An 18182-nucleotide genomic window follows, 5' to 3' on the forward strand; every position below is an offset into this window, starting at 1 on the left:
GGAGAGGTACCTCACTATCTATCTTAGGGTTCAGGGTGGGGGAGGTGGTCACCGGCGGTGGTGGGACGGTGGCGTGGGGATCGTCGGTGAAAAAGCTCGGCACGGGGGGGCCTAGAGGGATGGCCCGGGCGGCGGCGGACCGGCGGTGGGGAGTGTTTTCGGGGCGGGCGGGGCGGCGCACCGCCAGCCGCGGGTGGCGGGGGGCTGCTGTTTGGCCGGTGGTGGCTGGCGGCTCAGGGGGTGGAGGTTGAAGATGAACTGCATGCCCTTGATTTCGTATCCAACGGCTGCAAAATCGACTGACCAGAGATGAAAAAGTCAGTCGACTAACGTGTAGCCTCACCTTGCTAGTGCGTTCAGTTTCGACAGTAAAATTCAGTTTCGACAGCAAAATTTAGTTTCGACAGTTGAATTCAGTTTCGACAGTTAAGTTCAGATATGAGCGGCTGGTGTATTTTACATCTAGCACTTTGTGGTTATGTATTTTATGTCATGTATTGGAGATGCTATTAGAATTCCACTCAGGTTCACGTTGTCTCTCTTGTCCTGCTTCAGCCTCGGCGTCGTACAACTCAACGGAGCTGCTCCAACGACGAAACCCTCCATCACAGCGGAGCAGTACCTCGGGCTCCATCTCCAGACGCCTAAGATCTTCTTCCCCTCCTCTGACAGCAAAGTTGTCTAGAGCATCCTCACCGGCCAACCTAATCACGCTGAGATCGACATGGCTTCGCCAAAGAGGTTGTACACTTGTTGCATCTCTTTTTTACTCTACATGTTATATATATTGTCCAATGAGCACACGTAGTAACGGGAAATACGATTATTTTATCCTACTATATGACAAGCAGTGAGGTACCAGGAAACTTAGCAATCTGTGATGGACTCTCTTGAACGCCATCATTATTTATCTCTGCGTGTTTGAGCTGTGCATTTGTCGATGGGCCTAGGAGTTGAGCTAGTATGGCAGTGGCATGGGTCCAAAGTAATAGAAGTAGCACAAAAACATTTTTTTAGTGTAGGATTTTCCTTGCTCAAGCCAGCCTACTAGAATCGCCAGTGCTTGAAAGGAAAAGTGAATGAAAACATAAGAATTGGAAAGTTTCCTATGGTACTACTTTTCATGAATTTGGTGCAAAGGAATGGAGCAAAGGAAAACTGTAGGATTTGTTCCTTTAGTGTCTCCTTGAAAGAAAAACCATAGGAATTCTAATTTCCACTTGTCCTCCTTTTCATATTCCTATTCATCAAGCACAAGACTAAGAGATAGTAGCATAATAGCATTATAACCGTACATTTTCTTGTGGTTTGACTTAATCTCACCATGCTTTTTTGCATCCTGTAATCTTCCAATTGTTGTGAATCCAACATCCAGATTGGCATAAATCCTGTGTTTTTAAATTCTCTGTTTTGCACATGCATTCCTATCCTATTCGTGTCTATTTCCTATCCCTGCATTGTTAGAATCCTCAAATTCAAACAAGCCCTTACTCAATTACTTCTGTTACAGATATGTGTCAAAGAAAACCTTGTGTGGTTTGTCATGCTCCTGCGGCGCTGTGTTCCACCCCAGCTCAGCTGCTCCAACGATTGAAGGGTTCACCATAGCAGGGATCCGCTCTCCAGACTATCTTTCGCCGCCTCAGATCTTCTTCCCCATCGCCAGCAGCCACGACAACTGCATTACCATCATCAACTGAGTAGATGACCTTGAGGACTACATGGGTCCGCAAGAGAGGTCACACTCTTCCGTGTCTGCTTACGTTATGCATCGCTTAATATGATGACATGCTACATTCGTCATGTTCACCTATTAGACTTCGAGTCAGGTCCAAACTAATGCTAAAACTTGACTTTTGAAATGGTTCTGGGGTACATATTGGGGCAGCAATCAGTACTATCTGTCTACTATCTAATTAATCTCGGGTGTCTACTATGAGTTTCATGTTGGGTGCAAACAAACATTAAAGGAGCCATTATCTGTATTTTTAAGTAAAGCTATTATCTGCCGGCTATCATTGGTTGTGGGTCTATCCATAGTTTGCTACCATCACTCTGGATTTGTGCATGCACTCCTTACATAATCTCACTATGTTTTATTACTATGCATGCCAGTTATTGTACACAATGGAACTGGTCATGTAGAGCAAAAGAGATGAGCCTTGCGTGGCAATAAAATTTCATGCAGACGTCGCTCCATGGTGGGCGCAAAGGCAGCCCCCACTCCACCCATTTTGGATCGTAATCAAGAGGAACATAACTGTTCTGAGGGGGATTCAGAAGGAGGAGACCCTCCTATTTACCCCATGAGGTCTTCGCTCTAACTTGGCATGCTGATGTTGGTAATATCATGCATATGGTGCCTTGCATTGCTTACTATATACATTAAAGATGTCATCTGCTTAGTTTAGACATGCTTTGTGTCAATGCCATCTGTTTAGTTTCTTTATCGTATATGTGAATCATGCAATGCCATCTTGTTTAGCCAGGTATCATATATGTGAATTTTGCAATGCCACCCCTGGTTAACCAGTCATCTTATATGTGAATTATATCATGCCATCATTTTTTTATTATGTGTTAAATTTGTCAACAATTTTACTACATTCAATTACTCTTCCTGTGCATCAGCCATTCGGCACGGTCATGGAAAAATCTGGAGTGGAAACAAGGTCTTCAGAGCAGACAATGCTATCTGACGAAGCGCATGTCTTGCTGGTTACTGATAGCTCCTGAGAGGAGGATTTAGAGACAGATGACCAGTCATATTCCCCCCCCCCCTCAGGTGCATGCTCTAACCTGGCAGGGTTGTGTTGCTCATATCGTGCATATGGTATCTTGCATTGCTATGTCATTTGCTTAGTTTAGACATGCTTTGTGTGAATGCCACATGTTTAGTGTCTAATTACTATATATGTGAATTATGCAATGCCATCTTGTTGCAAGACATTATATATGTGAATTATGCAATGTTATCTTGTTGCAAGGCATTATGTATGTGAATTATGCAATGTCATGTTGTGTAGGCAAGCATCATATATGTGAATTATATCATACCGTCCTTTTTTGTATTTCTCATTGCTTTTGTCGACAATGTTTGTATATTCAACTACTCTTCCTGTGCATCAGCCATTTGAATTGGTGATGGAGAAATCTGAAGTGAAAACAAGGTCTTCAGAGCAGACAATGCTACCTGCTGAAGTAGATATCTTGCTGGTTACAGATAGCTCTTCAGAGGAGGATTCAGAGGCAGATGACCAGTCCTATTATCCCCCTGAGGTGTATGCTCAAACTTGGCAGGGTTATATTACTCATATCATGCATATGTTGTATTGCAATGCTTAGTTTTACATCATATACACAATATTGAATGCCATCTCCTTAGTTGACACATCATATATGTGATTGCCCTCTGCTCACTTCCTTAGTATATAAATCATATATTTGAATTATGTCATGCCATGATGTTTACATAGACAGCATGTATCTGAATTATGGCATGCCAACCCATTTTCTAAAGACATAATATAGTTATATCATCTCATCATGTTTACATAGTCATCATATTTTAAATTATGTCATTCTATCCATGAATTATATCATGCCATCATGTTTCCATCGACGGCATGTTTGTGATTTATGGCATGCCAACCACTTTAATAGACACATCGTATAGTTATATCATGTCATCCTGTTTACATAGTCATCATATTTTGAAGTATGTCATTCTATCATGTTTAGTTAGCCATCATACATGTGAAATTGTGTCATGCTATCCTGTTTAATTAGCCATCATGTATGTGAAATTATGTCTTGCTATTCTGTTTGGTTAGACAACATAAATGTGAATTATTTCATGCCATGTTTTCTTCCCTACTATCCATTGCACCTGTCTATCTTACAATGTATGTACATTCAATTACTTTTCTTGTTTATCAGCCATTTCAATTGGAGGGAGTGATGGCAGTATCTGTGGGAGTAAAAACACGGTCTTCAGAAAAGATCGTGCTACCTGTCGATGCAGATAGAACCACGGTTGTACTTTCCCAAGAACCAGCCCCACCACACATAACACAGACTCATGCAAATTGTACCCCTACCCAGTTGGACAGAGAACCAGCTACACCCCTTCTAACCCCAACCCCAACAGATAGTAACCCAGTTCCCGTTGACACAGCACCGTCTCCACCACAGAGCACCCAAACACGAGCAGTTAGTAAGGCAACTACAGTGCCCAAAGCACGAGGACCACCACTCCGAACCCCAAGTCAACACTTAAAGCAAAAGAAGAATTGTTCTCGGGTCAGGTTCCGTAGCTATGGTTCATACTACTTTGCTCTTGCATCACTGTATTTACTCATACCAACTAATTTCAAATTTGAAGGATGCAACTGAAACTCCAATGGTGCAACAGGTATGTTTTAAACCTGTTTCTTTAATGTGTTTGGCTGTTTGCTGTTGTAACTTGCTCTATTTTGATTTCAGTTTCAATTGAATAAACAGTTATGTTCTCATGCCATGCACATTACAAGTGTTGTTATTGCTGTGTAGTTTCCCACACTTATATTATGTCTATGCTTCTTTGTCTTAAATAGATATGATTCGAATTGTATCTATCTTGATTTGGCCACATAAACTAGAATGATATAGACCATACAGTGACTGAGGGAGTCCTGGATTAGGGGGTATCCGGACAGCCGGACTGTGTACAACATCCGGACTATTGAAGCGTGAAGATACAAGACTCAAGACTTCGGCCCGTGTCCGGATGGGACTCTCCTTTGCGTGGAAGGCAAGCTTGGCAATCCGGATATTATGTTTCCTTCCTTGTAACCGACTCCATGTAAACCCTAGCCCTCTCCGGTGTCTATATAAACCGGAGAGGTTGGTCCTTAGAAGGCCGATCACAATTACAATCATACCATCATAGGCTAGCTCTTAGGGTTTAGCCTCTACGATCTCGTGGTAGATCTACTCTTGTACTACCCATATCTTCAATATTAATCAAGCAGGAAGTAGGGTTTTACCTCCATCGACAGGGCCCGAACCTGGGTAAACATCTGTGTCCCTTGCTTCCTGTTACCATTAGCCTTGACGCACAGATCGGGACCCCCTACCCGAGATCCGCCAGTTTTGACACTGACATTGGTGCTTTCATTGAGAGTTCCTCTGTGTTGTCGCTGTCAGGCTCGATGGCTCCTTCAATCATCATTAACGACGCGGTCCAGGGCGAGACTTTCCTCCCCGGACAGATCTTCGTGTTCGGCGGCTTCGCACTGCGGGCCAATTCGTTTGGCCATCTCGAGCAGATCGACAGCTACGCCCCTGGCCATCAAATCAGGTTCGGAAGCCTGAACTACACAATGGATATCTGCGGAGACTTGATCTTCGACGGGTTTGGGCCAGCGCCAGGGGCACCAGACAGTCACGACGAGCATGGCCTGAACCTGCTATCGGACAACACTCGGGATATCACCCCTGCAGTAGCCCTGGACTCAAATCCGGAGCAGACTGTGTTGCCTGGGGACGGAGGGATGGAGTCCGCCCCGCAGGCCGTACCCTCGTCGACGGTACAGCCGAACACAGGCCTCCCTTCTGAGGAAGCATGTGACTCCGGACCCCTGGATTCATATCCGGATGTAGGTTCCAGTCCGCGCATTCCCGAGCCCGCCGAGCCCGGTTGGGCTCCGGTAATGAGGTTCACCGCGACGGACGTCTTTTAGCACTCGCACTTTGGCGAGATGCTGAACTTATTGAAGTCTCTCTCTTTGTCAGGGGACTCTGGGCCGAACTATGTCCAGCTTGAGTGGGAAGCGGACGACGATGGAATTTGTTGCCCACCCACCACCCACTTCATTGCCACGGTCGATGATTTAACCGACGTGCTTGACTTCGACTCCGAAGACATCGACGGTATGGACGATGATGCAGGAGAATTACAGGAGCCGCCGCTCACAGGGCGGTGGACGGCCACCTCCTCATACAATATATATATGGTGGACACTCCAAAGGAAACCAATGGCGACGAGACAAAAGAGGATAACCCCTCGGGAAGAAAAGCAAAGCATGGGCAGTGTCAGCGCCGCTCCAAGCCCCGCCACAGCAATACCGGCCCCAGAGACGAAAGCAATCCGGATGGCGCCAAAGAGGAATATAACCCTGACCAGCCCGCCTTCGCGCAGGCCGAACAGGAGGATGAGCAGGTCAGCCTAGAAGAACAGGCGACGGACGGATACCCGGAGGAGGACAACTACATGCCCCCCTCCAAAGACGAGATTAGCCTCGGCGACGACGAGTTCGGCGTGCCTGAGGATCCCGTGGAGCAGGAGCGCTTCAAGTGCCGACTTATAGTCACTGCGCGGAGCCTGAAGAAGAAGCAACAGCAACTCCAAGCTGATCAAGACCTGCTCACAGACAGATGGACTGAAGTCCTGGCAGCCGAGGAATATGGACTCGAGCGCCAAACGGCTGACCGGCCACCCCGTGGCCGGGATAAAATGGGATATCAGCCCGAATACCAGCCCGCACCCCCACGCCGACACACTACGGCCCAGGGCAACAGGCAAAACCTGCAAGATATTCTGGAAAACAAAGCAGGAAAGCCAAGATCAATCTACGGATCACGGGGGCGCGCCCAAGCGCGTGACGATGACCGTCACACCGGATACATTATCAACAAGTCCGGTCGGGCCGAACACAGCAACCCAGACCAATTCGAACTGTGTAGCCATATAGCCCGGCACAGAGACGCCGCACACCCGCTCTGCTTCACTGACGAAGTGATGGATCATGAATTCCCAGAAGGGTTCAAACCTGTAAACATCGAATCATACGATGGCACAACAGACCCCACAGTATGGATGGAAGATTTCCTTCTCCACATTCACATGGCCCGCGGAGATGATCTACATGCCATCAAGTATCTTCCCCTTAAGCTCAAAGGACCAGCCCGACACTGGTTGAACAGCCTGCCAGCAAATTCCATTGGCAGTTGGGAAAACCTGGAAGACGCATTCCTCGATAACTTCCAGGGCACATATGTGCGACCACCAAACACTGATGACCTGAGCCACATTACTCAACAACCCGGAGAGTCAGCCCGGAAATTCTGTACTTGGTTCCTAACTAAAAAGAACCAAATAGTCGACTGTCCGGACGCCGAAGCCCTGGCGGCTTTTAAGTATAATATCCATGACGAGTGGCTCGCTCGACACCTCGGCCAGGAAAAACCCAAGTCCATGGCAGCTCTCACAACCGTAATGACCCGCTTTTGTGCGGGTGCAGACAGCTGGCTGGCTCGCAGCGGCACCACGCCACACTCCGGCATTTCGGACGGCTGCGATGCTAACGGCAAGCCACGGCGTAACAGACACAAGAGACAGAACAACAGTGACAGCACTGAAGACATGGCAGTCAACACCGGATTCAGCGGATCTAAGTCCGGTCAGCGAAAAGAGTCGTTCAAAAGAAATAATCAGGGACCGTCCAGCCTGGACCGCATACTAGAGCGCTCGTGCCAAACTCATGGCACCCCGGACAAGCCAGCCAACCATACCAATAGAGACTGCTGGGTGTTCAAACAGGCCGGCAAAATAAACGCCGAAAACAAGGACAAGGGGCTACACAGTGATGATGATGAAGAGCCCCGGAGTCTGAACATGGGGGGACAAAAGAAATCCCCCCCCAGGTGAAAATGGTCAACATGATCTACGCCACTCACATCCCCAAGCGGGAACGGAAGCGAGCACTATGGGACGTCTATGCGATGGAGCCAGTCGCCCCCAAATTCAACCCATGGTCAGCTTGTCCAATCACCTTTGATCGTAGGGATCATCCTACTAGCATCCGTCATGGCGGCTCAACCGCATTGGTCTTAGACCCAATCATCGACGGATTTCACCTCATGCGAGTCCTTATGGACGGCGGCAGCAGCCTGAACCTGCTTTATCAGGACACAGTGCGCAAAATGGGCATTGACCCTTCAAGGATCAAGCCCACCAAAACCACCTTTAAAGGTGTAATTCCTGGAGTAGAGGCCCGCTGTACGGGCTCTATAACACTGGAAGTGGTCTTCAGATCCCCGGACAACTTCTGGAGCAAAGAGTTAATCTTCGATATCGTCCCTTTCCGTAGTGGTTACCACGCACTGCTCGGACGAACCGCATTCGCTAGATTCAATGCGGTACCACATTATGCATACCTCAAGCTCAAGATGCCAAGACCGCGCTGGGTCATCACTGTTAATGGAAATATGGACTGCTCCCTTCGAACAGAAGAGCATACGGCAGCCCTCGCGGCAGAAGTACAATGCGGCCTACTCCGACAAACCAATCCTACAACAACTCCGAGCACCGTCAAGAGAGTCTGGAGCACCCCGCAACAGGATCATCAGGAACACCAAGAGCGTGATTAGCAGTCCGGCCTCCGCTCAAGCCCCATCAAAGCAGCATTCATGCCACGCGTACACAATTACGCACTCGAGATAACATGGGCATAGGCGGAGGCGCAACAATGACTCAGTCAATAGTGCGGGTAACCGCCAGATACCTTCATAATCTTCCCCTTTTACCTTTCAGGACATCACTTTAGTGCAGTATCCTCAGGAGAGCCGAATTGCCGGACTTACATGGAAGAGACATCCAAGGAGGCAATAGATGTTGTGCATAGAAGGAAATACCCAGATGGAATCTATTTACGATCATTATACCTGCTTTATCTATCTGTACACAGCCTGCCCCTGGATAGGACATGTCAAATAGTCCTATTTTATCTCCGCTTAATGAATCCATTGTAAACATATGCTTAAACGTATTTTTCGTCAATGGGAGATTATATATAGCGTCAGCTTATTATTCTTATTTGAGCATTTTTTTTCTTATAAATGTTTATTTGATATTGCATCCGTACACCTTGGTACGGTCAGTTTGCCAGGGGCTTCTCATGACGCCCCCTAATATGGCAAGTCAAGTCCAAACACTTTCAACAGTGCGGCACCCCGAACTTATAGCACTATATGCATCAGCTCCGAATCATGTCTTGGGTCTACAGTTGGGATACCCCGGCTCCCTTGTTTTGGTGCCTTATGTTCCGTTATATCGGCTAAGGTAGCGCAGGGAGAACTACTGCGATTGTGTCCCGGTTCTTCCGCACGAGCACCTCAGTAGAGAAAGCCGAAAACTGACCAGCATGATGTGGCGAGAGCTAGTCGCTGTTCGAGAGGTCTTAAAATCCTTAAAGATTTTCCGCTTTAGGCGATAAATCGGCTTCGTCCAATCTAGGTGTGTATAGCGCCCCAATTCGGCCTTTCGGATTCTAGGGGCTTCGCCGAAATTTAAAACTGTAGACTTCTATGGCTAAGTGAAAGTTATAAAGCCGCATAGTCCGATTGCCTTGTTCGCTGCACCGGACACCTCCTTAAGGGACCAAACACTTGGATAAAGAGTGTCCGGGTTTTCCACGAACACCCCAATACTAGTTACGTGGGGGCGGAAGCCGACGACTGGCCTACTTTCAGAATTTTATAAACAGTCGCACAGAAGGTAATATTTTAAATCAAACAGTGCTAGATAGCACAAGTAAATTCGTCTTTAAATTACAACAATGGCAGAGGTACATTTAGTCAAAGATCTTGTCCTTGGTAGAGTCATCGGCCACGAGACTGGCGCCCTTCATAACACCATCATAATACTTATCGGGATGGCGATGCTCCTTACCCTCTGGCGGCCCGCCCTTCACCAGCTTCTCAGCATCCAGCTTCCCCCAATGCACCTTCGCGCGAGCAAAGGCCCGGCGGGCACCCTCAATGCAGACAGATCGCTTGATGACTTCGAGCCGCGGGCAAGCATTCACCATCCGCTTGATCAAGCTGAAGTAGCTAGTCGACAGGGGCTCACCAGGCCACATCCGGACTATGAAATCTTTCATAGCCAGTTCGGCCGCCCTATGGAGTTCGACCAACTGTTTCAGTTGGTCACTCAGAGGCATCGGATGTTCGGCCCCAGCATACTGGGACCAGAACAGCTTCTCCGTTGAGCTCCCCTCCTAGGCACGGTAGAACTCTGCAGCGTCTTATACGCTGCATAGCAGATCTGCGAATGCCCCTGGAGAGCTCCAATTTCGAGTAAGTAAAAGAAACGCATCCTCCACATGTTTGCTTTGCATAAAGAACTTCTTACCTGCTGCTATCTTTTTGGCCTCCTGGATCTCCTGATGTGCCTTCTCGGCTTCGGCCTTGGCGTCTTTTACACTCACAAGGGCCTTTGCAAGCTCGGCCTCTTTCATCTTCAGATCACGCTCCACGGACTCGTACTTCTTGCCGAGATCCCGGAGCTCTTGCTGTACCTCACCCACTCTAGCACTTTGCTTTTCGCGCTCCTTACATTCCGAGGCCGCCTTGTCTTCGGCCTCGGACAGCGCTTTCTTCAGGGATGCCACTTCGGCGGTGGCCCCTGTTATACATTCACGACGCTTTGGCGTTAGACTAACCAATTCTGCCTATCTTTAAATACATAAGAGCGGGGAATCGCTTACCTTTATTCTCCTCGAGCTGCCTCTTCGTGAGGTCGAGCTCCCCTTGCGCCTGCTCCAGGTCCCGCTTTAGTTTGGCAACCTCGGTGGCGCAGGCAGCAGCGGCAAGCAGCACAGCCTGCTTATTCACAAGAATACTTATCATTAGACTCCTGCAGATTATAATTGACGCTCCGTTTGGCTTTTCTTTCCGAACACCAAACAGAGTATCAGGGGCTACTACCTATCGGGTGGTAATTTTACACATATTCATTACTTACCTCAAAGCCTGTTAGGAGGCTGGTGCAAGCTTCGGTTAGTCCGCTCTTGGCGGACGAAACCTTCCGAATCACCGTACTCATAAGAGTACGGTGCTCTTCATCCATGGAAGCGCCGCGAAGCACTTCCAGCAGACAATCCGGCACCTCGGGCGCAACGGAAGTCCTCGATACAAACGGCTCGCCCTCCCTAACGAGGGGCTGTCCGCCTGAGTTCGGAACCATTGAAGGTTCCAGGACAGTGTTCGGCTGAGAGCCCGGCCTATTGCGGCTCTCATCGACACGATCCGTGGGGTTCTTGAACCCCGCGTGTCCGACATCTGGGATCCCGCCTCGGGGCGTCTCCAGAGTCACCTCCCCCCGCTCTGGGAGCCTTCGGGACAACACCTCCGTGTCATCCGCAGGCTGAGGAGTAGTGGTTGTCGGAAGTGAATTCATCTCCGAATTGCTCAGGGACCCGGAGGAAGATACCTCGGGGTGAGCCCTGGCCGGACTGCATATATGTTCGGCATTGTAAATACACAAACTATGAAGTGAAACCATGATAGAATGCGGACACTTACGATCGCACTGGGGGCTTCCCCCTGGGCAGCCACCCCTCCTCGCTGTGAGCGGCCGTGGCAGAATAGTCCGGAATGGATACCTTTCCCTTCTTGGACGCCCCAGCCTCCCCCTCCGGGGCAGCTTTTCTCTTTCTCTCCTCCCCAGTGCGGGGAGGTAGAGTTTCTTCTTGGTTCCCCCCGCCTCCGCAAGAGGAATCTGTCTCGTCGTCATCAGACGACAGGGGTATGATGGCCTTGCGCCGAGGGCCTTTTCCGGCCCCTTGGTCCGTCTCCCCGGGCCCCTCATCCCTTCCGGATGGGGCGTCTTCTTCTTCTTCCTCCTCTCCTTCGTGGGAGGAGTGTGCCTCGTCGTCTTCGGACGAGGCTTCTTGCATAACCTTACGCCGGAGACCCTTTCGGGTCCAGGGGGGCTTCTTTTCGACCTTCTTCTCCGGCACCTTGTACGGTGCCGAAACCAGCATCTCCGTCAGGAGAGCGTCGATTGGGCCTTCTAGCAGCGGAGCCGAATAGTAAACCTGCTCCGCTGTCTCCACATAATCCTGAAGCAAGTATGCATAACTGCTTAAGGCTCTCCCATGAATATATTGGGAAAAACCGGGTCCGGTGATAGTCTGAGAACTCACCTGACTAGGAGCCCGCGCAACGTGAAGCCCGCGGTCCTCGGATGTGGGAGGAGGCACTTCAGAGGCCCTGAACAGCACCTTCCATGCGCCTTTGTGCGTCATGTCGTAGAGCTTCCGAAGCGTCTGGTGTTCGGCCGGGATGAAGTCCCACAGATTGAATGCCCGCCTTTGGCGGGGCAGGATCAGACGAACGAGCATGACCTGGATCACGTTGACAAGCTTGATGTTCTTGTCCTTCATGCTTTTGGTGCATGTTTGGAGTCCGGTTAGCTCCGTAGAATCGCCCCAGGACAGGCCTTTCTTTTCCCAGGAGGTGAGCCGCATGGGGGCTCCGGATCAGAACTCGGGGGCCGCTGCCCAGTTGGCGCCGCGCGGCTCGTTGATGTAGAACCACCCCGATTGCCACCCTTTTACGGTCTCCGCAAAGGAACCGTCCAGCCAGGTGACGTTAGGCATCTTGCCCACATGGATCCTCCGCACTCCGCTTGTTGGCCGCTTACAACCTTCGGCTTCACGCAGAAGGTTTGCAGCCATAGGCCGAAGTGAGGCCGGATGCGGAGGAAGGCCTCGCATACGACGATGAACGCCGAGATATTGAGGACGAAATTTGGGGCTAGATCATGGAAATCTAGCCCGTAGTAGAACATGAGCCCGCGGACGAAGGGATGGAGTGGAAATCCCAGTCCACGGACAAAGTGGGCGACGAATACGACCCTCTCGTGGGGTCCTGGGGTCGGAATGGCCTGCCCGGCATCCGGTAGCCGGTGCGCTATGTCCGCGGCCAAGTATCCGGCCGCCCGAAGATTTGTGATGCGCTTCTCCTTGACGGTGGAAGCCACCCACTTGCCTCCTGCTCCGGACATGTTTAGCTATGCGGAGGAGACTTGGGCTTGGGCGCTGGATCTCGAGGGTGCAAAAGTGGGCAAAGGAGGAAGAAGGCGTGGGCGAAAATGAGGAAATCTTATCCCTTTATAGAAGCGCCGAAAGCAGTACACCTCCCCATTGCCCGTTGGGAATCGCTTGCTTCCCAAGCGCCACGATTTATGGTGTGGTGGGATTACCCATACCTGTATTGATGAGAATCCCGTGATAAGGGGACATGATCTCTGCTTTGACAAGATGTGTCACAGAAACCGCCTCGTAATATGCGCCGTAGCTGGTTGTGGGAAAACGGTTCGAATAATGATCCGACAGTAATAACATGTCACGTGATCAGAAAAAGTTGCCAGCAGATTGCATTTGTGAAATATCATTCTCTCTACAGCGGTGTGTAAAGATCATTTTGTGGATCCGAACACGATTCAAGTGTTCGATGACTACTTTGGAGTATTCGGAGATGGAACCCGCCTTGCAATGCCGAAGACAATACTGCGCGCCGGACTCATCGTCATTGAAGCCTGGTTCAGGGGCTACTGAGGGAGTCCTGGATTAGGGGGTATCCGGACAGCCGGACTGTGTACAACGTCCGGACTATTGAAGCGTGAAGATACAAGACTCAAGACTTCGGCCCGTGTCCAGATGGGACTCTCCTTTACGTGGAAGGCAAGCTTGGTGATCCGGATATTATGTTTCCTTCCTTGTAACCGACTCCATGTAAACCCTATGTTGGGGAACGTAGCAGAAATTCAAAATTTTCCTACGTGTCACCAAGATCTATCTAAGGAGAAACCAGCAACGAGGGGGAGGAGAGTGCATCTACATACCCTTGTAGATCGCTAAGAGGAAGCGTTCAAGAGAACGGGGTTGAAGGAGTCGTACTCGTCGTGATCCAAATCACCGGAGATCCTAGTGCCGAACGGACGGCACCTCCGCGTTCAACACACGTGCAGCCCGGTGACGTCTCCCACGCCTTGATCCAGCAAGGGAGAGGGAGAGGTTGAGGAAGACTCCATCCAGTAGCAGCACAATGGCGTGGTGGTGATGGAGGAGCGTGGCAATCCTGCAAGGCTTCGCCAAGCACCGCGAGATATGAGGAGAAAGAGAGGTAGGGCTGCGCCAACAGGAGAAGGAACTCATGTCTTGGGCTGCTCCAATGCCTCTACTATATATAGGGGGAGAGGGGGCTGCGCCCCCACCTAGGTTTCCACCCCTAGGGGGCGGCGGCCAGCCCTAGATGGGACTTGGAGGGGGCGGCCAAGAGGGGGAGAGAGGGGGCGCGCCCTAGGGTGGGCCTATAGGCCCATCTGCGCCTAGGGTTTCCCCTCTCCCCTCCTAGCTGCGCCTTGGGCAAGGGTGGGAGGCGCACCAGCCCACTCTGGGGCTGGTCCCTTTCCACTCTAGGCCCATGCAAGCCTCCGGGGCCGGTGGCCCCACTTGGTGGACCCCCGGGACCCTCCCGGTGGTCCCGGTACGTTACCGATAAAACCCGAAACTTTTCTGGTGACCAAAACAGGACTTCCCATATATAAATCTTCACCTCCGGACTATTTCGGAACTCCTCGTGACGTTCGGGATCTCATCCGGGACTCCGAACAACATTCGGTAACCACATACAAACTTCCTTTATAACCCTAGCGTCATCGAACCTTAAGTGTGTAGACCCTACGGGTTCGGGAATCATGAAGACATGACCGAGACGTTCTCCGGTCAATAACCAACAGCGGGATCTGGATACCCATGTTGGCTCCCACATGTTCCACGATGATCTCATCGGATGAACCACGATGTCAAGGACTCAATTGATCCCGTATACAATTCCCTTTGTCTAGCGGTATTGTACTTGCCCGAGATTCGATCGTCGGTATACCGATACCTTGTTCAATCTCGTTACCGGCAAGTCTCTTTACTTGTTTCCGTAACACATCATCCCGTGATCAACCCACCATCGCTTCTCCATAGCTCGTAGGTTCATTGTTGTCTAGCAACATGACCTTCAAGACAGGATTACTGTGCCACTCTGAAGTGGTACGCATCCTTGTCACCCTACGAGGTACGGTAGTGAATTGATCCAAAACTTCATGATCACTATCATAAGCTTCTACTTCAATTGGTGTAGGTGCCACAGGAACAACTTCCTATGCCCTGCTACACACTAGTTGAAGTGACGGTTCAATAACCTCATCAAGTCTCCACCATCCTCCCACTCAATTCTTCGAGACAAACTTTTCCTCGAGAAAGGACCCGATTCAAGAAACAATCCCTATTGCTTTCGGATCTGAATTAGGAGGTATACCCAACTGTTTTGGGTGTCCTATGAAGATGCATTTTATCCGCTTTGGGTTCGAGCTTATCAACCTGAAACTTTTTCACATAAGCGTCGCAGCCCCAAACTTTTTGAGAAATGACAACTTAGGTTTCTCCAAACGGTGTCGTCTCAACGGAATTACGTGGTACCCTATTAAAGTGAGTGCGGTTGTCTCTAATGCCTAACCCATGAACGATAGTGGTAATTCGATAAGAGACATCATGGCACGCACCATATCCAATAGGGTGCAACTATGATGTTCGGACACACCATCACACTATGGTGTTCCAGGCGGTATTGGTTGTGAAACAATTTCCACAATGTCTTAATTGTGTGCCAAAACTCGTAACTCAGATATTCATCTCTATGATCATATCATAGACATTCTATCCTCTTGTCACGAAGATCTTAAACTTCACTCTGAAATTACTTGAACCATTCAATAATTCAGACTTGTGTTTCATCAAGTAAATATACAACATCTACTTGAATCATCTGTGAAGTAAGAACATAACGATATTCACTGCATGCCTCAGCACTCATTGGACTACACACATCAAAATGTGTTACTTCCAACAAGTTGCTATCTAGTTCCATCTTACTGAAACTGAGGCTTTTCAGTCATCTTGTCCATGTGGTATGATTTGCATATCTCAAGTGATTCAAAATCAAGCGAGTCCAAATGATCCATCTGCATGGAGTTTCTTCATGCGTATACACCAATATTTCCATTAACGACGCGGTCCAGGGCGAGACTTTCCTCCCCGGACAGATCTTCGTGTTCGGCGGCTTCGCACTGCGAGCCAATTCGTTTGGCCATCTCGAGCAGATCGACAGCTACGCCCCTGGCCATCAAATCAGGTTCGGAAGCCTGAACTACACAATGGATATCTGCGGAGACTTGATCTTCGACGGGTTTGGGCCAGCGCCAGGGGCACCAGACAGTCACGACGAGCATGGCCTGAACCTGCTATCGGACAACACTCGGGATATCACCCCTGCAGTAGCCCTGGACTCAAATCCGGAGCAGACTGTGTTGCCTGGGGACGGAGGGATGGAGTCCGCCCCGCAGGCCGTACCCTCGTCGACGGTACAGCCGAACACAGGCCTCCCTTCTGAGGAAGCATGTGACTCCGGACCCCTGGATTCATATCCGGATGTAGGTTCCAGTCCGCGCATTCCCGAGCCCGCCGAGCCCGGTTGGGCTCCGGTAATGAGGTTCACCGCGACGGACGTCTTTTAGCACTCGCACTTTGGCGAGATGCTGAACTTATTGAAGTCTCTCTCTTTGTCAGGGGACTCTGGGCCGAACTATGTCCAGCTTGAGTGGGAAGCGGACGACGATGGAATTTGTTGCCCACCCACCACCCACTTCATTGCCACGGTCGATGATTTAACCGACGTGCTTGACTTCGACTCCGAAGACATCGACGGTATGGACGATGATGCAGGAGAATTACAGGAGCCGCCGCTCACAGGGCGGTGGACGGCCACCTCCTCATACAATATATATATGGTGGACACTCCAAAGGAAACCAATGGCGACGAGACAAAAGAGGATAACCCCTCGGGAAGAAAAGCAAAGCATGGGCAGTGTCAGCGCCGCTCCAAGCCCCGCCACAGCAATACCGGCCCCAGAGACGAAAGCAATCCGGATGGCGCCAAAGAGGAATATAACCCTGACCAGCCCGCCTTCGCGCAGGCCGAACAGGAGGATGAGCAGGTCAGCCTAGAAGAACAGGCGACGGACGGATACCCGGAGGAGGACAACTACATGCCCCCCTCCAAAGACGAGATTAGCCTCGGCGACGACGAGTTCGGCGTGCCTGAGGATCCCGTGGAGCAGGAGCGCTTCAAGTGCCGACTTATAGTCACTGCGCGGAGCCTGAAGAAGAAGCAACAGCAACTCCAAGCTGATCAAGACCTGCTCACAGACAGATGGACTGAAGTCCTGGCAGCCGAGGAATATGGACTCGAGCGCCAAACGGCTGACCGGCCACCCCGTGGCCGGGATAAAATGGGATATCAGCCCGAATACCAGCCCGCACCCCCACGCCGACACACTACGGCCCAGGGCAACAGGCAAAACCTGCAAGATATTCTGGAAAACAAAGCAGGAAAGCCAAGATCAATCTACGGATCACGGGGGCGCGCCCAAGCGCGTGACGATGACCGTCACACCGGATACATTATCAACAAGTCCGGTCGGGCCGAACACAGCAACCCAGACCAATTCGAACTGTGTAGCCATATAGCCCGGCACAGAGACGCCGCACACCCGCTCTGCTTCACTGACGAAGTGATGGATCATGAATTCCCAGAAGGGTTCAAACCTGTAAACATCGAATCATACGATGGCACAACAGACCCCACAGTATGGATGGAAGATTTCCTTCTCCACATTCACATGGCCCGCGGAGATGATCTACATGCCATCAAGTATCTTCCCCTTAAGCTCAAAGGACCAGCCCGACACTGGTTGAACAGCCTGCCAGCAAATTCCATTGGCAGTTGGGAAAACCTGGAAGACGCATTCCTCGATAACTTCCAGGGCACATATGTGCGACCACCAAACACTGATGACCTGAGCCACATTACTCAACAACCCGGAGAGTCAGCCCGGAAATTCTGTACTTGGTTCCTAACTAAAAAGAACCAAATAGTCGACTGTCCGGACGCCGAAGCCCTGGCGGCTTTTAAGTATAATATCCATGACGAGTGGCTCGCTCGACACCTCGGCCAGGAAAAACCCAAGTCCATGGCAGCTCTCACAACCGTAATGACCCGCTTTTGTGCGGGTGCAGACAGCTGGCTGGCTCGCAGCGGCACCACGCCACACTCCGGCATTTCGGACGGCTGCGATGCTAACGGCAAGCCACGGCGTAACAGACACAAGAGACAGAACAACAGTGACAGCACTGAAGACATGGCAGTCAACACCGGATTCAGCGGATCTAAGTCCGGTCAGCGAAAAGAGTCGTTCAAAAGAAATAATCAGGGACCGTCCAGCCTGGACCGCATACTAGAG

This window comes from Triticum dicoccoides, chromosome 5B, assembly GCF_002162155.2.
Source record: "Triticum dicoccoides isolate Atlit2015 ecotype Zavitan chromosome 5B, WEW_v2.0, whole genome shotgun sequence".
NCBI classification, from domain to species: Eukaryota; Viridiplantae; Streptophyta; class Magnoliopsida; order Poales; family Poaceae; genus Triticum; species Triticum dicoccoides.